Source organism: Coptis chinensis, chromosome 3 (assembly GCF_015680905.1).
Source record: "Coptis chinensis isolate HL-2020 chromosome 3, ASM1568090v1, whole genome shotgun sequence".
NCBI lineage: Eukaryota > Viridiplantae > Streptophyta > Magnoliopsida > Ranunculales > Ranunculaceae > Coptis > Coptis chinensis.
The window spans coordinates 92925748-92936859 of NC_141458.1; the positions used below are offsets into that span (position 1 = coordinate 92925748).

The window sequence follows — 11112 nt, forward strand, 5'->3', positions numbered from 1 at the left end:
ACCAGAGGAGAACGTTATGTTTGGAGATATGATATAAAGATTTTTTTTTTTCCCGTTAATTGATATAAAGATATATAGGTGAGAGGAATAAAAGAGAAATATGTTGAAACCCTTCGTAAGTATATTTCGTGAAATTTCACTTTTTTGTTAAGTCCGTTTTACGGATGTCCGTCCGTCTGTGAGCGGGGCTATATATATATATATATACAGTAACCTTTGAGAAGTAAAATTGCCCAACACCTGACAGAATATATGTAAATCTATATTTATATAGTAACTTGACATATGCAAATACAAATTTACACATACAAATATGAATTTGCATAGACTTTTCCTGACATGTGAGTATGTGACACCTGCACAAGCTATGTAAATACCAACTTACATATGCAAATATGAATTTTCACAGACTTTTTTCTAACATGCAACATAGCTATATAAATCTGATAAACTGACAATCATTTCTTGCATTACATATGTAAGTTGCAAAGATAGATAAACCAACTGAAAAATATAAAGGAGATTCCCATTACATCATTTACCACCAACACATTAACCCAAATTAACTTTTTACATCTAGAATTCTAACAAATATAATCCACTAACACATGATTAAACAAAAAACCAGCTCATCATTTCTTACATTCTTCTTTTGGATCCTATTTTTCTTGTTGGCTTGCTACAATCTCATATATCAGGTCAACCCTCAATTGTTTCATGGCTTCTAGCATAATATCTTGGATAGCGTTTCCACATATTATAGCCTTCACAAACATAATGACGAAGAATCCACAATCTGAACTAAAAATGCAAAAAAAGAAATTTCTAATAAGAGATAAAAGATAAAAAAAAAAAGATAGCTAAGTTCGGAAAGTTAGGTTCTTACGATGCTCCTTGTTGTGGGCATGCTCCAACTTTGATATCTTTCATCAAATCCACATTTAGCAATTTTAGCTCCCGACACCTACATCTAATAGCTCCCACTATCCTCTTTTGCTGCATTAAATTCAATTAGAATCAACAAAAAATGAATAGTATTTAAATTACCAAAAGATTGCCCAACACCTGACTATGTAAATGTATTTTTACATAGTCATATATGTGTAAATCTATATTTACATAGTAATTGGCGTATACAAACTTAAATTTACATAGTAACTTAAAGTGATCTAAAAAATGTACTGATTGCAATACTAAAAACAAAACAAGCCCAAATCATAAAATTTCACTTACCAAAATTTCAGCATCTTCTAACGAAATGTATTTCTTCTTCTTGTAGTTCCTTGGCCTTAAATAGTCATAGTGCGTCCATTCCCAATTCAAAGTATCAACATGAAGCAAAGTCCAGTGATTACCATCTTTGTACTTTCTTGACTTGGGACTTTTTATGATGAAAAATAGATGGGCAACCTTGTTGTCCAACTGTTTTAGGACATCTGTGACATAGACGTTCATGCCTTGTTTCTGGTTATCTCTTAAAACCAACTACAACAAATAAGAACAACATCTTCAGAGATTTTGTGAATTTACATATTCAACTTCAGTAAAAATTACATGAAAGATGCTTACCCATGCAAATGATGAGAAATGGAGACACTTTGGTGGAGAACATCCAATTAGCTTCTCCACTTCCTTGGGGAGTTGGGAGTGCACGTACCAATCAATGATCTACTATAAACATTAAGAAAAATTACTAAATTGCAAGTTTTTTCATTTCAAAAGATTTGAGTAATCAAAATATTTACCTTATCACTGACGAAGAAGTTCAACATCATGTGGCTCAAGTGTTCTCCCTGTATTTTCAAATGCATTTGGATGTCCATCCACGCAATTGTACTGCAACTTGCATACACGATCAAACACTTTAATGCAACTACATAGACGATAAGAAAAACTTACATATATTTATAAAAAATAAATTTCACTTCTGATTTGCTTTTTTAAAAAAAAAAATCCACCAATGACAACTTCTCTTTATCAAGTAAACTCCACAACTTGTTTGAATGTGGTTTTGACATAGGCTTTCCCACGCGTGGTGGTGGAGTCTCGAAATCATCTACATCAATCACTAGTTCATCATCCAATTCAATTTCAACAACTTTAGTATTCCTTGTTTGCTTCTTAATATTTTTGAACTCATATATCGTTGATGTTTTCTTCATCTGCTCATTTTCCTTCACTTTCTTAAACATCGAGTTAGGTTCTCCCTCACCTTTTTCCTCCTCCTCCTCTTCATCTAACTTTGTCTCTTCGCTTTCCTCCTTTCCATCCAACCCAGATTCTTCTTCTTCATCTGCCTCTCCTTTCTCTTCTTCTTCACATGTCTCTCTTTTCTCTTTTTCATGCCAACTCTTTCTCAGACAACTCAGTCTCTCCAATGCCCTCCTTTTCAGCCAACTCTTTCTCAGACAACTCAGACTCTCTTTTGCCCTCCTCTTCAACCAAATCTATATATCCTTTGTTCTCTACCCCTTTAACCAGATCTACATCTCCTCCCTTTTCAACCATATCTACATATCCTCCCCTTTCAACCAAACCACCATCTCCTCCCCTTTCAACCGAATCTACATCTCCCCTATTCTCCTCCCCATAGAACTCGCTATATATGTTCATGACTTTCAAACATATCTTCTAGACCTTCTTCACAAATTATTCTCGTTAGTCTAGCAAGTTCACCCCTTAACTCTTTATTAAGTTTCCTCAACTCTTCATTCTTCCTCTTTAACTCAGCATTTTCCCTCCTCAAGCTTTCAGCTTCACTTTGGTGGTGTTCAAGGTATAACACCTATTTCTTTTCCTCGGTCAGTTCCAATCTTACTGTGATGTCACTTTTGGGAATATTTTCTAGCTTGAAAATTTTTAGTAATTTCTCCACTAGTCGTTCCATCGACCACTTTGCAATCCGTGAAAAACATGTCTCGTGTACTGGCTCACAAAGTTTTGTATGCTTACACAAAAAGTACTGCACATAACATGTGAATTTGTATTAGCAACATTTTCATAGACTTCTTTTTCCGACATATGACATATGTATTGGATATGTAAACATGAATATACATATGTAAAATCCAGTTTTCATATGCAAATATAGATTTTCATATATATTTTCTTACGCCTAACAGGTGATATAGGCTATGAAAATATGACTATACATATGTGAAAACAAACTTACATATAAAAATATGAATTTGCAGACAATGTAATGTCATAATCATACCAACACATGACATCTGCATTGGATATGTAAATATGAATATACATATGTAAAAACCAATTTTCATATGCAAATATAGATTTTCATATATATTTTCATACACGTGACAGGTGATATAGGCTATGAAAATATGACTACGCATATGTGAAAACAAACTAAACTTACATATGAAAATATGAATTTGCAGACAATGTAAGTATCTTACCAAAAGTTGAATGATGCATCTTGAAATTTTGAACGGACTACTGCTATCCCACTTTTGAATTTTTTTCAATCAGTTCTGAGTGAACTGAGGTAGCCCATGACACACTCCACATAGCTTCAAAAGTCTCAACATGCTTTGTGAAGGACCAAACTATTCCACTCACACCACTACTTACAAATACTATCATCACCAGAAAAATAGCAAGTAGTCTCACCACATCTTCAATATCTGTAGGGTTTGTTGAGTCTACAATCTGGTTTAAGATTTATTTTACAACCGTTGTTATTATCTTGTTAACACCAGAGAAACGTCTCAATAGGAACGATAATCCATAAATAGCTTCGTCCATTCTCGTTCCTAACTGGAAAACAACAACTTTCCCCATCATGGGAAAACCAAAGGTTACAGCCATGTCAGATGGACATAAAGACACAAACTGATTTCCTATCTTAAACTTATGTCTCTCCTTACACCAACTGCCTAACAACTTTATGATGATGTGGCTTGGTTTCTCTAACATATTATTATCCACCTTTTCATCGACAAAAACCATAAAAAGATTGTAAAAAGGATTTTCTTTCATCTTGGTGATATGAACATCCCTAATTCTTCCCTTAAAATCTTGCACAAGTTTTAGCATTAGCAACACAGAATAACAGAATACCTTGTTAGAACTAGTAGATTTTACATTCCGTTGCAATACAAATTTACAATATCTAAATACAAATTCACATATGAAAATACAAATTTACACAATAAATTAAGCTAAGACATTTAATGTTCACATATGAAAATAGTAATTCTCATAATAGGGCAACGACACAACATTCTGCATCATGTTTACCATTACAAGAATCCATCAAATCCTCAGCAACAAGATGGAGGAGTCTAAACTAATCTAGTTTGCTCATATATTCAAATCTTCATATCAACTACAGAGTGTGAACTTCATATCAGATCAACTACAGTGTCAACTAAACTCAAATTTAGACAACTTAGAATATGCTTAAATACGAATTTACATATGAAGCTATATATGTAATTTACAAATTCATACATATATATATATATATATATATATATATATATATATATATATATATATATATATATATATATATATATATATATATATGTGTAATTGTACTTTTATATATGAAAATGCAAATTTATATAATAAATTAAGTATTTGCATATATAAAAATAGAAATTCTCATAAAAATTTCGTATTTACAAACAAATTTTATATATATATATATATATATATATTTCATCAAACACACACATATATATATATTTATGTGTTTGTATATATATATATATATATATATGTGTGTGTGTGTGTGTGTGTGTGTGTGTGTGTGTGAATCTTACATTAGATTTCATCTTTTTATCGATTGTTGCTTTCTTCCTTGTTGTTTGTGATTGAACCACTCGTTTCATTCTCACTGGAGCATCTTCTTTTGAAACTTTTGATTTCTTTGTTTTGTTGATTATTTCTATCCTCTTTTTGGGTTGTTTTGCCATCTTATCTTCTATGTGAATTTAATTATGCAGGATATCTAGGGTTTGCAAGAAGAAAGGAGGCGGCGAAAAGAAAGAGAGAAATTTGAGATCTAGGTTTCACGGGTCCATTATGTTCGGGGGTATTTTAGTCAATTCGGGTGTTTATGGGTTAGTCCGTAGTGAGTTTATGTAGGTTGTTTATGAACCAGGGAGATTAAACCCAAAATCTGGTTCTTTCATAACTTGTTTTAACCAATTTCCACTTCAACATGAATTGTTTCATTGGTTTTTTTACTGCATCATCCATGTTGCAGTGGAAAACAGCCCTCCAACCTCAAACAAATATTATCAATTAAACCTCATGGTCATCTATAATATTGTTTTTAGTGCAACACTCAATGTTGCATCCAACCCAACACTCATGTTGCATGGGATTTGACACTACAACATCCATGTTGTTGTGTTTTTTTTTCAAGTAGAGTTTGTGTTAATTGAACTGAGTTTTGTGAGAAAATTATATTTGGGATCGGTTTTGCATTTCTGCAGTGCTGTGTTTCTATATTGTTGTTTTGAGAAAAGTAGATTTGTGTTTAAAGAAAATGAGTATTATCGTCTTTTCAAGGTTGTAATTTTGGGGGTCAAAAAGAAGGACAAGGAGCATAAAATCTTATCCAAGTGACCTGTGGCTTTCTTTTTTTCACATGTAGGGATGGTAGCCCGAAAACCTGTTTCTTCTATACCCCGAAAGACAAATAAAATAATCAATTAATATAGATACATGCCACTTTTATAGTTATTTAAATGTAAGGAGACGCTTTGTAAGGTTTTGAGCCCCATAATTAGCGGTGTAACCAAAGAATAATACTACTTTCTACTTAGATGTGTCCATGCGTCCTACTTCATATAGGTCACACATGTATCCTTTTCAATGTGAGTTAAATTTTTAATGAATTCAAATTTCATGAGTGCTGAGCTGAAAATTATTCTGAATTGGATAATCAATTAACTAAACAGCAAATTTAACACTAGGAAATGCATCTCACTACCAACTTTTACAATAGTAGATTTGACTACTAGTACCCTTTAACTCAATGTGAGTCCAAAATGATTTTATAAATGTGTTTATCCGCATTAAGAGGTACCCTTATAAACACAATCGTGAATAAATCCCACTAGATAATTTAACTTTGAGAAAAGAAGTAAACAGTAAACTATTTCGAAGAGAGATCTTTTTTTAAAGGAGTATTCAATTTGAGAGGATATGTCATTAATTATAACTAAATAGTCCTGCAAAATCAAGACAGAAGATACCAATTAAGCATATATTCTAAGTGTGAACAAAAATGGAACCATAAATTACTGGTAATTTTATTACTTACTTCAAACAGTGAAAATAACCATGAAGAAAAATATCTCACGTGATATACATCATCCTTGATAGGATGAACAGGACGACATGTCATTTTGGAAGGTCATTTTGAAATGGTGGTGGTTTGTTCGAAATTAATAAGTTCTAGTTTCAAAGAAAGGGGTTGTTATTATTTTAAGTTGGGTTTTGGGCTTCCCATTTGGTGGGTGTTGATTTAGTTACGGCCCAAGTTCCAGTTAGGTTGGGAATCAGGATTTGCTGTTTGTGTGTCCCACGTCCAATTTTGATATCAAGGTTTCGGTGTTATGGTATGAATTACAATTAGAAATGTGCTCAAAACACGGAGACCAGCTAGAATTCTGACTGATCCTGAAGCAATAAGAGTCCGGTCGGTCAACACTTGAACTAAGCCGCAGATTAATTCCTTGATGCTTTGCTGCCTATTTATCATAGACGTTCCCAGCAAGCCCACATGAAAAGATAAGTTCATCAAGAGGAATGCATAACAGCATGAAGTTGGGATTACACCGAAATGCCTTCACACCAAAAAGGTCAGATGCTACTTTTTGGACCATTACAGAGAAGGGTGAACTAGTGTTAACCCCCCTAGATGAGCCAATTAGGATTACTCTCCCACTAGATGAGAAATTAGGGTTTTCCTCAAACACACACAAAAAAAAATCGGTCAATCCAATTTGACTCTTTTTTTGTGTGTATTTAAAAGAGAGACCCTAATTTCCCATCTAGTAGGCAGAAATCCTAATTGACTCATCTAGTAGGGGTAATATTGGTTAACCTACAGAAAATTGTGTACCCCATTACAGAGAGTTGAGACAAACAGGAAGTAAGTTAAGACCAATAAGTTGCGTGCATTTCATCCAAATTGTTCAAGGGATTGTATTAGACCTGCAAGTTACAAAACCCATACCAAATCAATAAAAGCTGACATCAATCAACTTTGCAAATTTATTGGTAGTAGCCCCGTGAAGGTTTTGGAACTTTGCTATGCATGTTGATGTTAAAGAGAGTACCAACCTGACAAAATGTTCATATATAACACTTCCAACTAGACGTCCCACAAAATTGTAAAAGCTGTAAATTGATAACAGCATCGATGTATCACTTGAACCTTGTGCAATCCCAACCCGTGTGAGATTTTTAAGAACTGTTATTCCAGAACCAACCCCACTAAAGAATACTATGTATAGAAGCCGGAGATCAACCTTCACTGAACGGTTTGCATGGTTTGACTTTCATTCATCAAACCTTGTCCAAATGTAACCAGCAAAAAATAAAAGTCCACAAAACAAAAAAGAAGATCGAGTCTATCATGCACTATATGATTCATAGAAAATGACGAAATGAAAAAAAAACTTCAACAAAGTGTGAACACTAACTAAATGAATTGCTAAACACTCACACCATGACACCAGCAAGACTAGGTGCTAAAGAGAGTATTTCCAACCACTACCAAGATCACCTTATGGAAAGCTAGGATGGGGCAGCAAGTATGCAACTAATTAACAAATCAAAATCCACTCAAATGTATAATTAACTAATTTCTTTGGCTGTCTCTTGTGTCCAGCAACCCCCCACAATAACTGATGTTCCCCAGCCCTGAAGGATTTTTAATGTTCATCAGATAGGATTTGCTAATGATATGATAAAACATATAAAAGTTTAATGCAACACTTAATAGTTTAGATGAAGACAGGGAGCTTAGGGGTTGGGGTGTGTGGGTTAATGCAACACTGAATAGTTTAGATAAAAACAGGGAGCTTAGGGGCTGGGTGTAGTGGCCAAATATCGTACACTAACGATATTTGTCCTTATTTCAATCATTGCATAATTTGCATATACAAAAGATGGAGAAAGGAATGGACACATAGTACAAAACTATTAGATAAAGTACATGTGGAAACAACTTTAAAAGAAGGAAGTGTGTTGGAGAAATAGGAGGCTCAATTCATTCCACAACAATCATCATACCCACAACACTTAGAGGAGATAGAGGCTCTCCATTTTTATTATTGTAACAAAGGGAGAAGAAGTGAAACATAGTAAACCACCATTAATGAATACGAAAAGCTTAGTGATCTTTATCAATCTCTTCTTGTATCTCACACTGGGGGGGTGTGGGTGTGTGTGTGTCTGTGGACAAGAAGAGAAAACATCACCTTATGACAGCACTCGAGAGCTACCCTTATGGCAGCAACGTTTGCATTCGAAACTGTAATCAATTCCACCATCGGTAAGGTCAACAAGAACCTATTGCATCGGTTTGTCATGGTCTTTTGGATTCACGAATTCAGTGACTCCAAATTTATTTGCTGCAATAATGTACACGTCAAAATGAGATGATACATAAAATAATAATTTCCTTAAGGAGATAAGGTAACCATTCCACTCTTCAAACTTATTATAAACAGATGCTATGTAAAGTCAATATATAAAGAAATCAAATAGAAAGCTGGACAACTAATTAACTATTTTCTTTAGCTATCTCTTTTGTCTTCATTAAGTGGAATACGTCAAGTTAACTTATAATGCAAATTGTTATAACTTATGAGTAAAAAACACGTAAGTAAAGGCTTCGCACAAGGTCAAAAATATTATCCCATTCGTACATACCAAATAGCAATGGCTTTGCACAGGTGTGAGGGAGTAATATTCACATCCAATGAATATCAAACACGTGTCCAGCATAAATCAATTCACTTTCTAACCACAATCATCATTAATATTGGCAGATGCACATTCTAGTTTCTATAGCTACTAGGATCGATGTACACTCCTCCACGAAGTTGGTATTCACACACTATTTTTTCCACGGGTGAATATGATGTCTCCAACACTCCCTTTGAGTGTGGCACCTATGCCTGACATGCATTATCATGTATCAAAAACATTGGTTAAAGCCAACTTTTATTTTGTAAAATGTTATAAGCGGATCGAAAAAAAGGAGCCCGAGTTAGTCGTTTATAATGACTAATTCCGTGTTATTTATCAACTATGATGAGTTGACGACCAAATATGGAAACTGAGACACGGAAATAATGATAACACAATATCCATACTGCCAATATATAGGATATACATAAGTAGTAACATAGCATAACTAGTACAAACCTATTAATTTGTACCAAAACCAGCTAAGTCATGTCGTTGCACCAGGGGCATCAGACAAATAACTTCAGTACACTCTCGCTTCTTCACTCATGTTATGTTATACAATAGTCTCACTCCTAAACAAAATAACTGTTTCATAGTAATTTTTCAATGCTAAAATCGCGGTTGCATAACCCTGAGCTAAATTCAGTGAAATTAACCTCAAAATTAAACTAATATATCTCCCAAAAGGATCAAATTCACATTAGCATCATAGTATAAACTCACTAAGTTTCAATAAGTAACCTTTTAATAACATGTAAGTTCAAAAGTAACAAATTTTTGATAAATTAAAGTGAGAATAAGAAATCACTATTAATGCTCAAGCTACTGGTTTTCCTAATATTCCACCACAACTTGAAATCACTATTAATGCTCAAGCTCAAGCTTCAAACTCAAACTCCACCTCCACCTCCAATTGCCAATCCACCTGGGGAGTATCCTGATGGCAGAGATATATTGAGTGACCATGTATCCATTAAAAAGAGATTGAATGGTATTATCAACCAATTCTTCACTTATGAAGTCGGATTTTGTGCGTTTTTAGCATTTTTCTACACCATTTACGTGCAAACAAATTTGGTTGATGGTTGTTGTATTGGTATACAGGGGCGGCTCAAGGCAATCGGGGCCCTAAGCAAAGTTTCAATAAAATTGTTACATCTTATAAATCGATATAATTTGTTTATGTTATTTCATATAAATGCAAACGTTTAGTTTATTTAACAAAAAATTTAGAAGATAACAATTATTGTAAAAATTGATCCTAACATTTTCCTTTTTCTTTCTTAAATAGTCTCCCCTACAAACATTTTTTTTTTATAACAAAAAATTTAGAATATAACAATTATTATAAAAATTGATCCTAACGTACATTTCCTTTTTTCTTTTTTGAATAGTCTCCCCCACAAATCTTTTTTTTTTTTAACAAAAAATTTAGAAGATAACAATTATTGTAAAAATTGATCCTAACATTTTCTTTTTTCTTTCTTGAATAGTCTCTCTACAAACTTTTAATAACATATAAATACAAAAGTATCAAAATTTCGATAAATTAAAGTGAGAATAAGAAATCACTATTAATGCTCAAGCTACTAGTTTTCCTGATATTCCACCTCAACATGAAATCACTATTAATGCTCAAGCTCAAACTCAAACTCAAACTCCACCTCCACTTCCAGTTGCCAATCTACCTGGGGAGTATCCTGATGGCAGAGATATATTGAGTGACCATGTATCCATTAAAAAGAGATTGAATGGTATTATTAACCAATTCTTCACTTATGAAGCCGGATTTTGTGCGTTTTTAGCATTTTTCTACACCATTTACGTGCAAACAAATTTGGTTGATGGTTGTTGTATTGGTATGCAGGGGCGGCTCAAGACAATCGAGGGCCCTAAGCAAAGTTCCAATAAAATTGTTACATCTTATAAATCGATATGATTTGTTTATGTTATTTCATATGAATGCAAACGCTTCGTTTATTTAACAAAAAATTTAGAAGATAATAATTATTGTAAAAATTGATCCTAACATTTTCCTTTTTCTTTCTTAAATAGTCTCCCCTACAAATATTTTTTTTTATAACAAAAAATTTAGAATATAACAATTATTATAAAAATTGATCCTAACATTTTCTTTTTTTCTTT

The 11112-nt window shown here is 33.2% G+C and overlaps 2 long non-coding RNA genes across 2 annotated transcripts; both read right to left on the reverse strand.

Moving 5' to 3' along the window:
• Positions 1–411: 411 nt before the first annotated feature.
• Positions 412–2425, reverse strand: LOC147511696 (uncharacterized). The gene is made up of 5 exons (XR_015217057.1): positions 1746–2425; positions 1570–1671; positions 1234–1485; positions 887–996; positions 412–801 (listed from the first exon to the last, which is right to left on the reverse strand). It is a non-coding gene; the product is annotated as an uncharacterized LOC147511696 (long non-coding RNA).
• Positions 2426–6269: 3844 nt separating this feature from the next.
• On the reverse strand, positions 6270–8700 carry LOC147511697 (uncharacterized). The gene is made up of 3 exons (XR_015217058.1): positions 8472–8700; positions 7330–7911; positions 6270–7200 (listed from the first exon to the last, which is right to left on the reverse strand). It is a non-coding gene; the product is annotated as an uncharacterized LOC147511697 (long non-coding RNA).
• Positions 8701–11112: the final 2412 nt, after the last annotated feature.